This window comes from Trachypithecus francoisi, unplaced genomic scaffold (genome assembly GCF_009764315.1).
Source record: "Trachypithecus francoisi isolate TF-2019V2 unplaced genomic scaffold, Tfra_2.0 Lachesis_group18, whole genome shotgun sequence".
NCBI lineage: Eukaryota > Metazoa > Chordata > Mammalia > Primates > Cercopithecidae > Trachypithecus > Trachypithecus francoisi.
Genome location: NW_022681463.1, coordinates 40,804,827 through 40,826,155, shown reverse-complemented (window position 1 = coordinate 40,826,155; position 21,329 = coordinate 40,804,827). Strand labels below are relative to the sequence as shown.

At 38.0% G+C, this 21,329-nt stretch overlaps 1 long non-coding RNA gene and 1 other non-coding gene across 2 annotated transcripts in view; one reads left to right on the top strand and one right to left on the bottom strand.

Moving 5' to 3' along the window:
* The window catches only part of LOC117063422, a 94,912-nt gene extending 82,871 nt beyond the window's left edge, over positions 1-12,041 (bottom strand). Inside the window, exon 1 of the long non-coding RNA XR_004428918.1 lies at positions 11,895-12,041. This is a non-coding gene — a long non-coding RNA (uncharacterized LOC117063422). The remainder of the gene's footprint in view (positions 1-11,894) is intronic.
* Positions 12,042-19,769: 7,728 nt separating this feature from the next.
* On the top strand, positions 19,770-19,876 carry LOC117063789. The gene has a single exon (XR_004429075.1). It is a non-coding gene; the product is annotated as a U6 spliceosomal RNA (small nuclear RNA).
* The last annotated feature ends 1,453 nt before the right edge of the window (positions 19,877-21,329 follow it).

Below are 21,329 nucleotides of genomic sequence, written 5' to 3'. Positions count from 1 at the left end.
AAACTAACATGCCTCATCCTAAACAATAAAATCCCTGACCACAGAAGGCAGAGAACAAACCAGGAGTAAGAGAAGCAAAATCTGAAACCTCATGTAAAGTAACTCTCCTCCTGCTGAGGTTATAAAATAAGAAGAGTCCATCCTATAAACAAAAATCAAAGATCATGCTCCCAACAGAGTTTTTCCCAACAGACAATGCTCATCAGAAATGGGCACTTCTGTTTTCTCAAGGCAATCAATGTCTCTCACATGGGTCTAAAATAGTCCATTTAGCCCTATCTTTTACCCAGACGCTTCCTCATTTTTGCTTCTGAATACTGACCTATTTTTTTCTGCTGAACATATGGCCTGGTTGTCAATCTCATCATTCACTAAACAGAAAATTACAAATGTAAAATGGTTTTTAAAAGGGCATGATCTCACACTTTTGACTATTTGCATTCCTTTCTTTCCGTATTCTATTACAATCGTGCTCATATGAGGCACTTCTTCTCCTGCAATGGATTTAGGTTTCTGAGTCTCCCTAACCTCTGCTCCTCAAGGACTTAACCAGCTGCATTGCCTGGTGGTTGAAGTCACAGCCTTGAGAGCCCTGGCCTTAAGGGGAGTTGCTCCTTTCCAGGCAAATATACTGTTAAGGGTTTTGTGTTGAATTTATGAGAAAGACAAAGCAGTGCTAAAGATCACTGAATTTTTAAAAGAACTTCTTTCTGGACTGGATACTAATAAAATTATCTTTAAACTACTTCTTATAAAACCACAGAGAGTAAATACAAAGAAGTGAGCTCTACAGACAAAGTCCAAGCAAACACAAAGGCAATGGATGTTTCTGCTTTAGCTCTATAAATTCTTCCTTCTAAAGGATGATGTGTAGGCAGAAATTGATGAATTCTCTCTTTCTTCCTAGCCCTTACATGTCAGCAATGTCAATAGTCAGTACACAGTGCACAAGCCACTGTAAATACGTGTATCTGTGAATAGTCCTTGGGAACTGAGTAGTCAGGAAGAGAAAAGATCACATATTTCATATTGTGACTAACAGAGAGATTCTAGTAACAAGACTCATGCTACTGTGAGCTATCCCAGCATGTGTAAATTCTTTGACCTGAGCTAAGTGAATCTTATTCTTAAGGGTTCTTACTTTTAGCCCCTCTTATCTCAGCAAAGCAATCCCCGCTGATCTACTTTTGAAAGTATTTCTCCATTCAATAACTGGCTCTTTCTGTTTCATTAGATCTACATAGATCAACCAGCACAGCACTTGATTTGAATTTAATTGTTCAGTCACATGTGCATTCTAACAAGCTCTAAAATGCCCCCATGTACCTCCAAGGTGTGCCCAGTAACCTTTTAAAACAGTCAGGCCAGCCAGTCTTCAGACCCTCTTGTTCTGACTTCAGAGCAGGAAGTGTTCAGGCTTTTGAAAGGGCCTTTGAATGAGGAGGGGGCAGATCAGGAAGAGGCCAACCCTCTAACAGAACAGACCATGGCTAATACATTTTACTTTTTTTTTCTTCCACTCCTTTGAAGGTTCAGATACATTTTGCTCTGAGGAAGCTCACCACAATATCTCTCCTTCTCTACCTACCTAAAATCCCCTGCACATTGTAACACAGCTTGATAGTCTCTAAGCTAGATTTATGTGGGTAACATTTGCTTTTAAGATGCCAACACTTTCAGGAGGCTCGCTTGACCACTTTATTTCTAAATTCAAACTGAGATCAACCTGCATAGACAAAACATGAATTTTGATGTGGGAAGATGAGGGTGAATTTTCCAACAAGTAAGACCTCATCATAGCATATGATAAGAGTTTCAGACAGCAACAGGTCAGCAACAGGGCAGTGCAAGCAGCAGCTGGAGAAGTACAAGACAGACTGATTACATTATGTACCGGTATTCACTCATTTAATCCCAAATCAGCACTTCAAGGAGTTATTTTATTAGGTATCTTTTTTTCACAAATAAAAAGCAAAAGGGGCTTAGCGAGGTTGCCACTTTTCCATAATCTCCTACTGATAAATGTTTCATCAGGAATTAGGATTCAAGAGTGTCTAGATCCAGAAACTGCCTTTACCCATAAGTCTGCACTTGGAACTGGCCAGTGGGAAGGGCAGGCATGGCTCTGGAGCCAGAGTAGGAGCAGGGGCCACGGAGACTGGGCTCTTTCTCTAATTTCCCCCTATTGCCATGAATAGCTAAACCATAATCTCAACTGTATTCTCTTCCTTTGCTTTCTAGAACTCCAGAGAATAGAGAACTTGCAAAAATGCCACTTTTTCTTTTTATAATCTTACTCTGACAGAGTATATTTAGCATAAGGGAAGTAACACAACTTCGGAGATTGTGGGCTCCACTTTATTTTGGTCCCTCACTCATAAAGGTTAAGAGCATAGGCCAGGCATGGTGGCTCATGCCTGTAATTCCAGCACTTTGGGAGGCCAAGGGGCTGGGGGCGGATCACGAGGTCAGGGGTTCGAGACCAGCCTGGCCAACATAGTGAAACCTCTTCTCTACTAAAAATACAAAAATTAGCCCCACGTGTGGTGGCATGCGCCTGTAGTCCCAGCTACTCAGCAGGCTGAGGTGGGAGAACTGCTTGAACCTGGGAGGTGGAGGTTGCAACTCCATCTCAAAAAAAAAAAGAAAGAAACATAGACCATAGAATCAGATTACTGAGTTCAAATTCCTATTCCACCATATACCAGCTATGTGAACTGGGGCAAACTCTTCAGCCTCTCCAGGCCTCAATTTCCTCATCTGAAAGATGAGGATGATAAAAATGTCTGCTCCTTAGGATGAAGGTGATGACTGATTCAATGAGATAACACATGTGAGGCACATAAAGTGAGCACTTGGTAAAGGTCAGGTATAGATGCTTTACTGAAAAACTATTTTTTTTCTTGGGGTATTTTTAGGGTCTAAAAATTTAGAAGTGTGACAGGCACAGTGGCTCATGCCTATGATCCCAGCACTTTGGGAGGCCAAGGTGGGTGAAATACTTAAGTCCAGGAGTTCCAGACAAGCCTGGGTAATATAGAGAGACCTTGTCTCTACAAAAAGCAAAAATATAAAAATTAGCTAGGCATGGTAGTTCATACCTACAGTCCCAGCTACTTGCAAAGCTGAGGCAGAAGGATTGCTTGAGCCTCGGAGTTTGAGGCTGGTATAGTTTGGCTGTGTCACCACCCAAATCTCTTCTTGAACTGGAGTCCCCATAATCCCCATGTGTCACGGGAGGTACCCAGCCAGAAGTGATTGTATCTTGGGGGATTTTTCCCCCATGCTGTTTTCATGATAGTGAGTGAGTTATCATGAGATCTGATGGTTTTATAAGTGTCTGGCATTTTCCCTGCGGGCTCTCATTCTCTCTCTTACTGCCCTGTGAAGAGGTAGCTTCCGCCATGATTGTAAGTTTCCTGAGGCCTCCCCAGCTATGCAGAACTGGGAGTCAATCAAACCTCTTTTCTTTATAAATTACCCAGTCTCAAGTATTTCTTCATAGAAGCATGAGAATGGACTAATACAGAGTCTACAATCATGTCACTCTGCCTGAGTGGCAGAGATAGTACCTTTCTCTAAAATAAATAAATAAATAAATATTTAGAATTGTGTGCCTTCATACACAAATATTGAACATATTTTTTTCAGTTTCTCAAAACTGGTGCATTTAATATAATATTAATAATAATACATAAGCCAGAAGTCTACAGATAAAAGGAAGTTTTATCTTTTAGCAAAGATTTTTTTAATAAGCAGAATAAGAATTAAATAATATAAGCTGAAATACTTTAGTGTAGGTACTTTTTCAAATATTGAAATACTCTTAGGATTACCAGGGCCTGTGGTCTAAGAGACTAACTGTTTCAGTTTGGCTTAGGTTGTCCAAGTTCAGTATATTTAGACTTTGAAGAGTGCTATATAAATCAATCTTGATTGACCTACGAAGTTATTTCTGCAACTTGTGTCTTCTTGAAATCAATTCCATTCTTTAACATCATTTCATTATGCTTTAGTATATAGTCTAATGCTTTGCTTCCAAATGTAAAATATAAGCTATGAAATAACATGATTAAAGCAGCATTTTTGATCTGACATTCTTCAATTTTATAGTCAAGAATGTGTTCAACAAGCCAGAGATGTACAATTCCCTAAGCAGGTGAAAAAATGTGATCGTGCAGGCTGAAATGACAGTTTTCATACCATTTTCAATGCATGTTGTGTGCATCTGTTCCACATCTGGAAATATGTTTGTACATTTTTTTCCTGAAGAAAACTTACAAAGTGTTTCTATAGTTTGGTTTCTTAGTTATCATAAAATATATAAATGAGAATATGGAAATAAAAGGCCATAGAGATATTTATCTGAGAGAAAGGCACTAGGATTCCAAAGCTGGTTATGATCTAGCCTAACCTTTATCATTCTTACAAGTGTCTCTTCAAAAACATGGGCTAGGAAGAGGACCCTACATTTAAAGTGAATATGACCATCTATTTACAGCTGCCAGATAAATTTTTGCAAGACTCTGAAGTCTCCTTTTAAATAAAGGCAGCCAAAAATTAAAAGACCATTTAGCTGGCACTGTAAGTTTTGCCTAGAATTTAACTGGATTCCAGTTAAAACTCCAAGCTGGTTAAAGATAGGATACCCATTATAGTCTCTTACTTTTAAACTCTTTAGCAACACAATTATATATATAAGGAAACAGAGTTATAGTTGATCGATTATAATCCAAGCCCTTTTAACAGACAGTTCGCAGTTGGATTGACTATCAGTGTGTTTGTTTATTAGAATAGAAATTCATTTGTGATTCTTTGGAATTATAAATAGTAAGTGCAACAGAATAAAAACGCCCCTGCTAAACTCTGCTAGCAAAGAGCTCAGTTGGATGTGCTGGCTTGTACTTGTAGTCCCAGCTACTCAGGATGTGGGATGTCAAGGTGGGAGCATCCTTTGAGCCTAGGAGTTCAAGGCTCCAGTGAGCTATGGTGACGCCACTGCTCTGCAGCCTGGGCAACAGACTGAGACCCATCCCCTCCTAAAGAGAACGAAAAAGAAAGAAAGAAAAAGAAAGAAAGAAAGAAAGAAAGAAAGAAAGAAAGAAAGAAAGAAAGAAAGAAAGAAAGAAAGAAAGAAAAGACTTCAGGAGGGTGAAATTTAACTAGAAAACAGCCCATATTTTTAATGATGTTCATTCAAAAGTGTTTATCGTTTTAATTCCTCAGCTTGCTCTTCTTCCTCTCTTTCCCTCCATTTCCTTCCTTTTCCTTTCTGAGCAATTCAGTCCAAAAGTCACTCGACGGGGCAAGGCAAGGTACATGTCCATGCAGGGAAAGGGGTGGCATGCATGGAGTGACAGAGCCCAGGCAGGGTGATGAGGGTGTTTACTGAGGGGCAGGAAGGGGAAGTCAGAAGCCAAACAGGGCAGGGAGGGCATCCACGCTGGAGTGTGGGCTGGTATAGGGTGTTGGAGCACAGGCTGGGAGAAGAGAGGGTGACTATGCAGAGGGAGGCCCAGGGTGGACGATCAGGCACTGAGCAGTGTGAGGAGGGCACCTGCCGGGGGGCTGCCCAGCACAGGGTGGCAGGGCCTAGGCTATGTGAGGAAGACAGCACATGGGGTGGGAGGTGGCCAGGCATTGGGAGCCAGCACCGGAGCAGGATGGAGAACAACCTGATAGAAGGAGTCAGAGCCCAGGTGGAATGAGAAAGGCATGTGGGCAGGGGAGAGAAGTGGTGTATCCACACAGGGGAAGGGAATGTGTCACATACGGGGGAAGTAATCACATAAATGCATTAAAGATAATGAAAACCAAGTTTGTTGTTTGGTTCTTTTTCAGCATAAGAATTACAAATACAAAATGTGAGAAAACTGTAACAAAGCTGTTGAGTTGAATTAACGCTGGTAGGTTCAGTATGAGTTTATGATTTTCTGTAGCTAGTTAATAAGCTAGCTTGAGAGACAGAGGCACAGCAAAAAATATAAATGCAAGTGTGCGGGTATGTGTGTGTTTGCCTATGTGTGTGTGTCCACTGTGAAGGCCTGGAGCAGTGATACCCCAATAGCAATGAGCATCCTGAGTGCCCTGATCTTAGCTTCTAAATGCTATTCTCCACTAAAAGGAACCAGAAATCCATGGATACAGCTGATAGTTAGGTTGGACAGGGAAAGTAAAATGAGTCTAGAACATTTTGTCCAGAAAACAGGGAAGTGCTCAAAGAAAGGTGGTGTATTAGTCTGCTCTCATGCTGCTAATAAAGATGTACCTGAGACTTGGTAATTTATAAAGAAAAAACGGTTTAATGGACTCACAGTTTCACATGGCTGGGGAGGCCTCACAATCGTGGCAGAAGGCAAAGAAGGAACAAAGATGCATCTTACATGGAAACAGGCAAGAGAGCTTGTGCAGGGGAACTCCCATTTATAAAACCATCAGATCTGGTGATACTGATTCATTACTACAAGAACAGTATGGGGGAAACCACCCCCAATGACTCAATTATCTCCACCTGGCCCCATACTTGACTCACGGGGATTATTACAATTCAAGGTGACATTTGGGTGGGGAGACAGTCAAACCATATTACATGGGGACAGAATAACACAGGAGCCACTGAAAAGTCTGGGATTATTTTAGCATTGAAGTAAATGATGGTGATGGATTATAAATCATTCAATAAAATAGGAATCCATGAATATGTAGAGATATATATAAGGGGAAAAAGTTTAATGACAAATGGGATATTTACATAGCGTCAAAGTGCTTCTTCACGAAATGCTTATTAGTTACAAAGGTGAAGGAAAGTAAGTTCTGAAAAAAGAGGCCTGGCAGATACCACCTCAATCAAGTGATCAGAGAGAACAAATTTTGCACCACCTGGTGACTGTGTGGATCACAGAATCACCTCCGTGACACTGCTGTCAAAGGTACATAACTGGAATCAGACTATAATGAAATGTGTAAGAATCCCAAAAGTGAATGAAAATTTAGAAAATAACCGGTCTACAACCTTATAAAATGTCAAGATCCCAAAATGAAAAGAAAAGAAAGAGAAAGAAACTGTTTCTGACAAAAACAGACTAAAGATACACAACTAAAGAAACTAAAAAGAAACTCAATGTGTGATTCTTAACTGAATTCTTCTTCTGTAAAGGACATTATTGACACAACTGGCAAAAATTGAATGGGGTCTGAGCATTAGATAGTTATTGCTCAGTTAGTTAATGTACCCATCTTAACTTCTTTATTTTTATAATTATAAGTGTGGTTGTATAGAACAGTATTTTTGTTTATAGGAAATACATAATAAAACATTGAGAGAGTAGTGATCTATCTAATAGTGAGAGGGATATTGTTTCTCTCACTACTCTAACTCCCTCCATTACTAAATTCTAAATTTTACTTTACACCACATTCCTCTTGCATATTGAATCTTCTCAGTGTCCAGAAAAGTCATATTGCAGATTTATCCCGGAAAAAAAATTCTTTCTGGATGACATATTTGTCAGCATTTGTTGGTCATCAAGTTAATAGTTTTCTTCCTTCATGGTCTCTTTCCTGAGGAAACTTTGCTCGTTATGGGGAAAAAGTAAAACTAATATACAATATAAGTTAATTTTTTTAACATTTAGATGAGGACTTTCTTTGGTTTGTTCCCTATATGCATGATCAGCTTTCTTCAAAATTATTGTCATTATTGATCACACAAAGCAGCTCTATTAGTGGTCTTCTATTAAGCCACGAGTTAACCTGCAGCACTGCTTCTATGCATTCAGCTGAATATGACTGAGGAGGCTTGAGTTGAAAAAGCCTGCGCCTTTTGAGTTTGGCATGCCTTTATTTGAACTCTGGCTCTGCCGTGTATTACTGGTTTAAATGCCTAATAACCCTCAATCTCCATTTTCTCCTTTAGAAAAATGAACAAAATGACTGACAGCTCAAAGTGTTGTGACTATAGTTAAATGAAATAATGTGCCTGTGGGAAAAAAACAGGTACACAGAAAGTTTTCACTTAAAATAATTGCCATTACTATTGTTATTTTCTCCCAGGTGCATAAAAAGTTTCTATTTATATAGTTGCACTACTGTTATTATTCCCTTCCCACTTTTTTTCTAATAGACCTGCCTGCTCTGAGTAATCTCTTCTCCAGCTACATACTTATGAATACTCTCTTTGTGAAAATAGACCATATTAATACCCGTATGAATTCAACTCTGCAGCTTTCCTTAATTCTTCACACTGATAACGCAGGACAAACTTGCTCATTATGACACACCCAGTTGGACTCCTGCCACTCTAGAGAAGATGGCATGGGCAAAATGAGGGGCTTTGCTGGGGGTCATTGGGAAGAGGCATGGCCAACTCTTGGCTTCTGAAAGATGACCTCAAGCAACTGATATGTGGACTGTTTGCACTCATAGCTATTAAAATGTGATGCTATGTCCACATATGTCATTGGGATAGATTCTCGTTAGTAACGAACTTCTTCAAATACATTGAAAATGAATGACTTTAACAAAGTCTTTAAAAAGCATGAAGAGCAAATGTGAATGTGGACACTTCAAAAGAGTACTAGATAGACAGAATTTAGATTCCTTTTAATTCTTATGGCCAGTACTCTTTGTCACAGCAAGCATACTAACACACTAGTCTTGGCACATGTTCCAACAGTTTTGGACAACTCTCTCAATACAGAAAAGGGGCAATTTTGTCACTGAGGAAGCAAACTTAGCCTAGTGATTAAAAGTGTGGGTGTTGTCTTGACATAGCCTAGATTCAAATTTCATCTGTTTTTTACTGTCTGTATGATTGAGTTACCTGAGTCCTGATTCCTTCATCACTAAAATAAAGATAATGAGAACTACCTCAGGGAGTTTTTATGAGGGTTAAATGAGAGAATGTGCTACTAGTGTACTTAGCACACTCTCTGACTCAGAGTCATCATTGAATACACTGTAGTAGTTGTTCCAGTTGCTCTGGTAATTGTTCACAGAAGACAGTACAATGAGTAGGAAAACAGCCACATGGTCAATGCTGTAATCCAGAATAACATCTTATGGTAATTTTTCCATTAGAAAATATTGAAATATCAGATACATCATAAAGGTGTCATAAAATTTAATCCTTGTGGTATTAACACACCCATAGGTGTGCACAGAGAAGAGCACCTAAGTTCCTAAATTACATTGACACTGTTGTTCTAAGAATTCAATATTATAAGAACACTTAAAAATAATCATTATTATTACTAAAGATAATAATTTATTATTTATTTTCTTTGCTTCTAAGATAACAGTTTAAAAAATGGAAATACCCACAGCTATTTTTTTTTTTTTGACTGAACATATTCTCAGGATTTTGAATGTACACATTTGGTACAATTTCTTCTGTATTGAAACCCTAATTCAATTAATAATTGGTTAATTTGGCAACCAGAAAACTGAAATTATTTCATATATTCCAAGTCAGACTTTCAGCCCATGTCCATTAATAACAGTAAATGGCATATCAGGCCCTAAAACCTGAATACAAGCCATAAACTGAAATGTCAGACAACTTAAGCAAGCAATGATGTGATCAACAGCCCTAACCCTAAGTAAATTTCTATATCCTTAATATTTTGAGCCTGTTGCAAAAAACAACCAAAAAAAAAAAAAACAGCAAAAATTCTGTCACGGGGCATTCCAGGTCAGGTTCTGCTGAAAGGGTGATGATTAATGCACATCTATCAGTCAAAGGAGGCAAGTGCTCTATTTTGGCAGTGCTTCTGAAATACAGTTGACCCTTAACAGCATGGGTTTGAATTGCAAGGATCCATTTATACATGGTTTTTGTTATGCCTCTGCCACACTTGAAGATCTTTATGATGATTCACTTCTACTTAAGGCATAGTAAACATAAATTTTCTTCCTTACAATTTTCTTAATAACATTTTCTTTTCTCTAGCTTACTTTATTGTAGAAATGCACTCTATAATACATTTAACATACAAAATATATGCGTTAACCAACTGTTAATGTTTTCAGTAAGGCCTCTGGCCAATAGTAAGCTATTAGTAGTTAAGTATTAAGTAGTTAAGAGCAGTCAAAATTTATGCCGGGATTTTCAACTACACAGAGGTCAGTTGACCCTAACCCTTACATTTTTCAAGATTCAGCTGTACATGGTAAGAGGCTCAAAAGAAATATGGAAATACTACATGGAATCTGAAAGGATTTTGAATTTCTTCCTGGAATAAGGGACAAATGATGTTGTTCACCATATTTCAAGCCAGAGAAACTTTTCACAGAATAAAGGTAGTGTGTTAGTCCATTTGCATTGCTATAAAGAAACACCTGAAACCAGGTAATTTATAAAGAAAATAGAGAGGTGTTTCTGGCTCACAATTCCACAGGCTGTAGAGAAATTCTGGTGCCAGCATCTGCTTCTGGTGAGGCCTCAGGGAGCTTGCAATCATGGCAGGAGCTAAAGGGAGAGCCAGCATATCCCACAGTGAGAGAGGAAGCGAGACGGAGAGGAGGGGGTTCCAGGCTCCTTTAAACAACCAGCTTTCATGTGAACTCAGAGCAAGAACTCACCTTTTACCTCGAGTTGGGCACCAGGCTATTCAACAGGGATCTGCCCCCATGACCCAGCCACCTCCCACCAGGCCCCACTTCCAACACTGATGATTACATTTCAACATGAGCTTTGGAGGGGACAAACATTCAAACCATATCAGGCAGTCATTATGTATTCTAGTCCATGTCTGAGCCAAACCACCAGACAATGCAATAATATTCTTGCTAAAATCTAAGTAGCTAAGGACAGGTGTCCTCCTTAACACCATGGAAGTCAAAAGCCTGAGGCTTAGAAATAACTGAAACAAGTGTCTTCTGAGTTATCTATAAGATGTGGCACCAACAGGGAATTTCTGCATCATCCAGCTATGTAAAGAGGGGACAGGCACTACACTGACTTCTCTAATCAACCTAATTTTAAAAATAATTCAACATAGAACAGGATTGAATGATGAACAATCTAACTTACCCTGTTGGTTTTTATTCTTATTTAATTGTTCTTTTTTATATTTTATTTTTAAATAATTCTTTATTATTCTATTTAATAAATGCTTACATAGCATTTCCTTTGCAAGGCATGCTTTTAAGCATTTTACAAATCTTAGTTCATCTCCTCATCATCATAACTTCATGAAATAGTTACCACTATTAACCCCATTTTACAGATGAGCATATTGGCAGTGGTGTGCCTACAGTTTCTAAAAGAGTTCCTAAAATTAGTGAAATAAAGATACTCAAGCAAACGCAAGACTTCTTTTAAGATGACGTTTTAAAACACAAGCTAACAGTACTCTTATTAACGTCAAACAGGCCCAAGAAGCTAGATGTAAGAGTACAAAATTCCTCCCTCCCTCCGAAAAAGCACCTATAAAGCTAAATCCGGCTTACATTAAGGGTAGATATTTCAACTACAATATAGGCAAGGTAAATTCAAATGCCAACTGCCTTTAATATTCACTCCCCGGTTCTGGCTTTCTTGCTCTCACTCTCTGCCTGTCTTTATTTTCTTCCTTCCATGTCTCACTTCTCTCTGCCTCCCTCAAAGAAGTAATTATTGGAGGCCTCTTCTTCCTCTGATAAACTGCAGGGGCTAAGAAAGAGACTGGTGAGAAGAGAGCTCCATATGAAAGAACTGACTTCAAAGGCACAGCACATCAAAGTGACTTGCCAGGCAGCCTGAGATCTTGCTGAGCTGGGCTGGCCTGGCCCGCTTCTCCCCTCATGGTCTGGCTCAAACCACCACTCAGGGACTACTCAGGGATGGAAGAGATTTCAGAGCTCAAGCTGGCTGCATCCATCTGCACCAGCTGGGGAAAGTGCTAGATACATACCAGGTGTTACATCTTTTGTTTTGATTAGATAAATGCTCTCAATAGATAGCGCTGAATAATATTATCACCTAATTCTCCTGGGGTTTCTTTCTCCTTCTTGAAGTATTTGACAGTAGTTTTCCAATTAGGTAGCAAAAATGAAATGAGGATTTGTGCCAGTGTAGCCTAGTGTGTTGAGTGAATAAGACCTAAGGATGAATCATCATCTGTGATGTCATCAAAAGGGTATTATTGGAGCTGCAGCAACACATGCTACAAGAAAGGAAACAAATGACCTTCAAAGAATCTATCATGCTACAAAACCAAATGACCCTCAAAATTGGGCAGTGTTGACAATACAACAGATATCCAGATGGAAACTGAGAGGTTCTGATTGTCACACTGAGTGGTTGAAACAGATGGGTTTGTGTTATCGTATAAATGAACATTTGAATGCCTTGCTTTGTCGCTTTTCATCTATGTCCTAGCTGTACAGTAACTACAATCTTCCTCCTTTGAGTGTTATTTGAGTGTCTCTTCCTCCTTAATATCAGGGACAGTTTCACATATGTCCCTTTGCATTTTCTCCATTTCCCAGCACAAAGCCTGCCCAGAAGAGGAACCAGTCACTATTGCCTGAATGAGTGATGATGAATACCATAGCGAAAGTATACATGAAGTCCTGTTTGTGTAACTTTTCATGGCTTGAAGTTGATATGGAAGACACCACTTTGGTATGCACCAGAAACAAACTTAAAAAGTCCACTGTATCAGGCTCTAGACAATTTTCACTCACACTTTGCATCTTCCTAAAAAATTGAATTATAGGTGGTTAATAACAATGAAAATATATACTACTTTCTACTCAGTCTACCAACTATATGATGCCACAGTACAATCAGAGTCATAGAAAAGAACATGGGGACAAAATATCTTTTCCATCTCTTTAAAGACTGAAACATATGATTGACCCATGGCCAATGTCATGTTTAAGAAACTTAGAAAAATTCAACATTAGACTTATAGTGCTGTCATCATTCTTTCACCTGCTGCTAAAACCCATATTTTCCTAAACCTCCTACGGTTTTGGACTTGCAGGGCTATCTACAATAGAGATTTACTTTCTAACTTGTTCAGAAACTGTAATAAACCTTTGCTATTGTCACCTGCAAAGCCCAGCAGTTAGTGCAGGCTGTGTCTTCTCCATTGCCTCCTGCAGGAAGTGCCTGTGCTTCAGGGTTGGTGCAGGATGCAGGATGGGTAGAACTTGTGTGTGTTCTACACGGTCAGCCACTTCAATCAATGGCAGGTTATAGACAGCATTTCTCCCCTGGGAGGAGAATGTTACCTTTAGTGAAACTATTCACCTGGTTGGAGTTAATCAACTTACTCAGAGCACCGGGCTTGAACCTAAAGAAAATCATGCTGTGATCAGTAGAAAAAAAAGGTTTTTATGTCTCATTCACCACCAAAGTATAGTAGAAAATTATGGATCCCCAAATTCTTGCCTTTTACTTACAATATTTGAATCTGTGTGTGTGTGCACACACCTCTGTGTGCTTTCTGTCATTCTGCTGTCACTGCCTCCTCCATGATTTTCTCATTGCTAGTCTACCACAGGAAAAGTTCCAAGACAGTAAAAGTTTTAGAGAGTGAAACATTAAAACACTTCCCTTTCCATTGTATTTAAAGAGGATCAAGACTAAGTGAATTAATATATTTACAAAATGTCTGCTATGTCCTTAGATACATATTAATAGTCATTTGACTCTGATAGCTGGAAACACTGATCCACATCCTTTCCTGCATGTTGGAATCACCCGGGGAGGTTTATAATATATAGATGATTGAGTCTCAACTCCAGTGTTTCTGATTTAATTGGTCTAGATCACCACAGGCTTGCAGTTTGGCCATAAGCCTTTAAATGAAAGGCTCTTAGGTCTTTAGCCCAGAACTTCTCTTCCCTCTTCCTCTGCCTTTTAGGAAAAATACAGAAACAGAAACCCACATAAGTTAAGCATGTATAGTCTGCTACTAATGAATCAAGTGCAAAAATTAGAAAAACACATAGTTTCTGAAAACATGCTGAATAAAGAGAGATAAATGGGATATCCTCTCAGAAGAAACTCAAAAAATTTACCATTTGATTTTTTCTTCTTTTTTTTTTTTTTTTTTAAGATGGAGTCTCGCTCTCTCGCCCAGGCTGAAAGGCTGGAGTGCAGTGGTACAATCTCTGCTCACTACAACCTCTGCCTCTGGGGTTCAAGTGATTCTCAGCCTCTCAAGTAGCTGGGACCACAGGCATGCCCCACTCACCTGACTAATTATTGTGTTTTTAGTAGAGACAGGGTTACAACATGTTGACCAGGCTGCTCTCGAATTCCTGACCTCAAGTGATCTGCCCACCTCGGCCTCCCAAAGTGCTGGTATTACAGATGTGAGCCACGGTGCCTGACCCCATTTGGTTTCTAGAGTTAAAATAGACACTTGCTAGTTTATCCTGTGGATATTTCCAGTGCCTGTCCACTTAGTCACAAACTGAGGATTCCTTTGAACTTTAAACCACACCCAACTCTTCTGAGGAGGCCTGAATTTTGAACAGATTAAATAGACTTTTACGGCCGGGCGTGGTGGCTCAAGCCTGTAATCCCAGCACTTTGGGAGGCCGAGACGGGCGGATCACGAGGTCAGGAGATCGAGACCATCCTGGCTAACACAGTGAAACCCCGTCTCTACTAAAAAATACAAAAAACTAGCCGGGCGAGGTGGCGGGCGCCTGTAGTCCCAGCTACTCGGGAGGCTGAGGCAGAAGAATGGCGTAAACCCGGGAGGCGGAGCTTGCAGTGAGCTGAGATCCAGCCACTGCACTCCAGCCTGGGCGACAGAGCCAGACTCTGTCTCAAAAAAAAAAAAAAAAAAAATAGACTTTTACCTATGTAGGATGATTTGAAGGAAATGCAGCAAAACAAGCCTTTTTTGCAAATATCTCCTTTACCTGAATTTAAACATAAACAATTTATATTTCATGTTGCGTATGTACTTTTGGAATCGAAGAATCTGTGTACTAAAATGGAAGTATTTCTGGTGGAGGAGAGAATAAAGGAAGCTCACTTAAGTCCGAGTTGGTAAATAATTTCCAGTTTACTTGGTGATTCCAATTGATTGGTAATGATGGTTAAGGGTACTGCATTGATAGATAATATATCATGACCAAGTTAGATGAATTTCAAGAAGGAAAAGTTGGTTTACATTGGCAAAAAATCTATACATATGATCTACCAGATTAAAGAAACAAGTTATTATGTCACAATGTGTAGAAACTATTTGGTAAACTTAACACCCGTGTGTGTGTGTGTGTGTGTGTGTGTGTGTGTGTTTAAACTCAGAATAAAAATCAAAGAAAGCTTTCTTAATCTGACAAAATTTGTCTACCAAAAATTTACAGTAAATATAAATTTTAATGGTAAAGTAAGTTAAAATCAGGAACAAGAAAAGAATGTCTATTATCATCACTTCTGTTTAACGTAATAGTGTAATGACAAAGAGACAAAAAATGCAAAGGACTGCAAAGGTAGCAACAAAACCCCTTTTATTCATATATAATATGATTTCCACATTGAAGACCCAAAATAATCTGCCAAAAATTAGAGCTAGTTAGTGTCTTGTAAAGTGCTTGAATGTGAGATTAATACATAGAAATTAATTAGTTATATATCAATGACAAACAAATATTATGCAAAAAGATACTATTTTAAAAAGCTACTTTTAAAAAACCCTTTAAGGTACCAAGCTACCATGAAATAAGTCAAACAAAATAAGCACAAGACATTTATGGAGAAACTTTTTAACATTATGAGAGATATTTAAAAATCTCTAAATAAATGGGAATATTATTTTCATGGAAAGTATCAGAACTCAATATCAAAAAGATGTCAATCTCCATAAATTGTTTACAGATTAAAAATCCGATAGGCTTTTCAAGAAACATGGTAGCCAATTCTAAAACTTATATGGAAAATGAATATAACAAACTAGGGGAGAAACTTCTGATGAAGAGTACAGTGTAGAGATTCGCCCAACATAATCTCAAGGCTTACAGAACTAACATAATTAGAGCTATACAATATTAACCCAGAGCAGAGAGATCAGTCAGTGCAACAGAACAAAACAGACCCAATCATATGAGAGATATGGCAAAAGGATATATATTCAATGAAAGAGCTGATACAATCAACAATCCTTATAAAAAATTAACTTGTACACCTTCTCACACTATGGGCAAAATCAATTCCCAATGGAATAAATATATAAATGTAAAAGGTAAAACTTCAAAACTTTTAGAAAACCAAATAGAATATCCTTATGATCTCAAAATAGAAAAGGATCTTTTAATACAAAAAAATGCTAATCAAATTAGTCATATCATCTGACATAGCAAAAGCATTTCACATAATCCAACACCATTCATGTTAGAAACTGTCAGCAAGTGAGGAAAAGAGAGACAGGTGCTAACTTCACCTTGATAAAAAGCATCTACATCTGCAGCTAACATCATGTTTAATAGTGAAAGACTGAATGCTTTCCCTATGACATTGAAAAAAATGTAAAAATGTCCAATATCTGCTCTCACAATTCTTAGAAACTACAGCACTTGAAATCCTAGACCCTGCAATAAGGCAAAAAAATAAAGGCATACGGATTGGAAAGGAAAAAAAAAGACTGTCTGTATTTGTAGATGACATAATTATCGACATAGAGTATCCCAAGAAATCTACAAAAATGATCCTAGAATGAACAAATGAGTTCAGCAAGGTCAAAGGATTCAGATCAATACAGAAAAATCAGTCACACCTCTACATACTAAAAATAAATATGCAGCAACCAAAATCAGAATCACCATTCCATTTATAATTGTTCCAAAGAAAATGAAATGCTTAGATGTATTTGAAATACAACATGTACAGGATCTACGTACTAAAAATTACAAAATACTGAGGAAATCAGTCTATGCTCTAAATAAATGGAGACATACTATGTTCATGGATTGGAAGCCTCAACATAGTAAAGATGTAGGTTTAATGCAATGCCTATCAAAATCCTATTGAGGTTTAAAGTGGAAGAAATCACTTTAACCAATATTGATGTTTATTCTATAGCTACAACAATCAAGAGCATGATATCAGTGGAGGGACAGACACATAGATCAATGGAAGAGTATAAAGAACCCCAAAATAAACTAACACAAATACACTCAGCTGATTCTCTTTTTTTTTTTTTTTTTTTTTTTGAGGCGGAGTCTTGCTCTGTCGCCCAGGCTGGAGTGCAGTGGCGGGATCTCAGCTCACTGCAAGCTCCGCCTCCCGGGTTCCCGCCATTCTCCTGCCTCAGCCTCCCAAGTAGCTGGGACTACAGGTGCCCGCCACCTCGCCCGGCTAGTTTTTTGTATTTTTAGTAGAGACGGGGTTTCACTGTGTTTGCCAGGATGGTCTGGATCTCCTGACCTTGTGATCCGCCCGTCTCGGCCTCCCAAAGTGCTGGGATTACAGGCTTGAGCCACCGCGCCCGGCCCAGCTGATTCTTTAAAAAGGTACAGAAGTAATTCAGTGGAGGAAGGAGAGTCTTTTGTCAAATGGTGCTGAAGCAATTGGAAAAATACAGGCAAAATGTAAACCTGAACCTAAACTTCACAGCTAAAAAAACTTAACTCAAAATGCATCACACAGTTAATTGTACAAAAATTTAGGATATACGGCTAGGCAAATATTTCTAAGACTTGACACCAAAAGCACAATCCATAAAAGGAAAAAATTAATAAATTGAACCTCATCAAAATTAAAAATACTGACCATACAATAAAAGATTGATAATTTCCACAACACAGAAATTAAGAATAATAATACATTTCAAAACATTGAAAAGAAAGTAAAAAGGCAAATCAACACTAGGAGAAGATATTTTAAACACACGTGACAGAGATTAATATCTAACATATCTTAAGAATTCATTCAAATTAATTTTTGTAAAGTCTAACAACCCAACAGAAAATAGCCAAAAACTAAGAAGAGGTCGTTTTATGGAAAAGAAAACACTAACTGCTAATAAACTGAGAAAAAAACTATCTGATGTTCAACAAACATGACAAAAACAAACAATTGGAAAAGGATTCCCTATTCAATAAATGGTGCTGGAATAACTGGCTGGCCATATGCAGAAGAAACTAGATTCCTTCCTTACACCATATACAAAAATTAACTTAAGACAGACTAAAGGATTAAAGACTTAAATGCAAAACCCAAAACAATAAAAACCCTGGAGGACAACCTAGGCAATACCATTCAGAACATAGGCACGGTTAAAGATTTCATGATGAAGATGCCAAAAGCAATTGAACAAACGCAAAAATTCACAAATGCAATCAAATTAAATTAAAGAGCTTCTGCACAGCAAAAGAAACTATCAATAGAGTAAGCAGCCAACCTACAGAATGAGAGAACATTTTTACAAGCTATGCACCCGACAAAGGTCTAATATCCAACATCTATAAGGAACTTTAAACAATTTACAATAAATAAAAAATATAAATAAGTGGGCAAAGGACATGAACACACTTTTCAAAAGAAGACATACATGTGGCCAACAATCATAAGAAAAAAGGTCAACATCACTGGTCATTAGAGAAATGCAAATCAAACCACAATGAGATACCATCAAATAACAGTCAGAATGGCTATTATTAAAAAGTTAAAAACTAACAGTTGCTGGCAAGGTTGTGGAGAAAAAAGAATGCTTATACATTAGTTCAGCCATTGTGGAATACAGTGTAATGATTCCCCAAAGACCTAAAGACAAAAATATCATTTGACCAAGCAATTGCATTACTAGATATATACACAAAGGAATATAAATCATTCTGCTATAAAGAAACATGCACACATATGTTTATTGCAGCACTGTTCACCATAGCAAAGACATGGAATCAACCTAAATGCCCATCAGTGATAGACTGGATAAAGAAAATGTGGTATATATACACCATGGAATACTATGCAGCCATAAAGAATGAGATCATGTTCTTCATAGGAACATGGATGGAACAGGAGGCCATTATCCTTAGCAAACTAACACAGGAACAGAAAACCAAATACTGCATGTTCTCACTTATAAGTGGAGCTAAATGATGAGAACACATGGACACATGGTGAGGAGGGTAACAATACACACTGGGGCCTTTCAGAGGGTGGAGGTGGGAGGAGGGAGAGGATTAGGAAAAATAACTTATGAGTACTAGGCTTAATACCTGGGTGATGAAGTAATCTGTACAACAAACCCCCATGATACACACTTACCTATGTAACAAACTTGCACTTGTTCCCCTGAACTTAAAATAACAGTATTTTTAAACTGAGAAAGAAGTTCACCCTCATTAATAATTAGGAAAATGAACCTGACACCACAATAAGCCAATATTTAATGCTCATTCGATTGAGAAAATTTTTATAAGTACATTACTTCCAAGTCTTAGGGACAACATTAAGCAAAGGGTATTCAACATTGTGTATTACAGTTATAATTTTTTTTAAAAATTAATCCATGTCCATCTAAAAAACAATGGACAAATAAAATTTGAAAAACGTATGTAGTAGATGATGTCGTGATAAAAATGAATATAACCATAAGCAATAACATGAAAGTATCTGAGAGACATTATGTTAAGTCAAAACATTAAACACAGAAGACTGAAGATGGCATGAAACAATTTTGAAAATGCTAAAAAACAAAGTTAAGCATTGTTTAGAGATATTTACATATGTAAATAAACTTTTTTACAAACAAGGAAACAACGAAGAGAAAGAATCTGGGAGGAACAGGCAAGAAGTTTTAAAAGCTCAGAGATGTGCGCTTGCTTCGGCAGCACGTATACTAAAATTGGAACAATACAGAGAAGATTAGCATGACCCACGCACAAGGATGACATGCAAATTTGTCAAGTGTTCCATATTTTTATGAGCTAAAGGAGAATGTTCTAACCCAATGCAAAGAAGCTAAGAACCTTGATAAAATGTTATGGAACTGCTATGTAGAATAAGCAGTTTAGAGAGGAATATAAATGACCTGATGGAGCTGAAACACATAGCACTAGAACTTTGTGAAACGTACACAAGTATCGACAGCTGAATAGAACAAGTGGAAGAAAGGATATCAGAGTCTGAAGACCACCTTACTGAAATAAGATGTGCAGACAAGAATGGAGAAAAAAAAAAAAGAATGAAAAGGCATGAACAAAGCCTACAAGAATATGCGACTTCATAAAAAGACCGATTGATGGGAGTACCAGAAGGAGAGGAGGAGAATGGAAACAAGCTGGAAAACACACTTCAGGATATTATTCAGGAGAACTTCCCCAACCTAAAAAGACAGGCCAACATGCAAATTCAGGAAATGCAGACAATAACATTAAGATACTCCATGAGAAGATAAACCCAAGACACATAATCACCAGATTCTCCAGGGTCAAAATGAAGGAAAAATTGTTAAAGGTAGCCAGAGAGAAAGTCCAAGTCATCTATAAAAGGATGCCCATCAGACTAACAGTGGACCTCTCAGCAAAAACTCTATAAGCCAGAAGAGACTGGGGGCTAATATTCAACATCCTTAAAGAAAAGAATTTTCAACCCAGAATTTCATATCCAGCCGAACTAAGCTGCATAAGCAAAGGATAAATAAAATATTTTCCAGAGAAGCAAATGCTGAGGGATTTCTTTTCCACCAGGTCTGCCCTTCAAGAGCTCCTGAAAGAAGCACTAAATATGGAAAGGAAAAACCAGTACCAGCCACTGTGAAAACAAACAAAAATATAAAGACCAATGACACTATGAAGAAACTGCAACAACTAGTGAGCAAAATAACCAAAGAGCTAACTATTCTGAATATATATGCACCCAATACAGGAGCACTCAGATTCATAAAACAAGTTCTTAGAGACCTACAAAGAGACTTAGACTCCCACCCAATAATAGTGGGAGACTTTAACACCCCACTGTCAATATTAGACAGATCAACAAGACAAAAAATTAACAAGGATATTCAGGACTTGAACTCAGCTCTGGATTAAGTGGACCTAGTAGGCATCTACAGAACTCTATACCCCAAATTAACAGAATATACATTATTCTCAGTGCCACATGGCACTTATTCTAAAATTGACCACATAATTGGAAGTAAAACACTTCTCAGCAAATGCAAAAGAACTGAAATCATAACAGTTTCTCAGACCACAGTGCAATGAAAATAGAACTCAGGATTAAGAAACTCACCTAAAACCACACAATTTCATGGAAATGAACAATCTGCTTCTGAATGACTCCTGAATAAATAATGAAATTAAGGCAGAAATCAAGAAGTTCTTTGAAACCAATTAGAACAAAGAGACAATGTACCAGAATCTCTGGGACACAG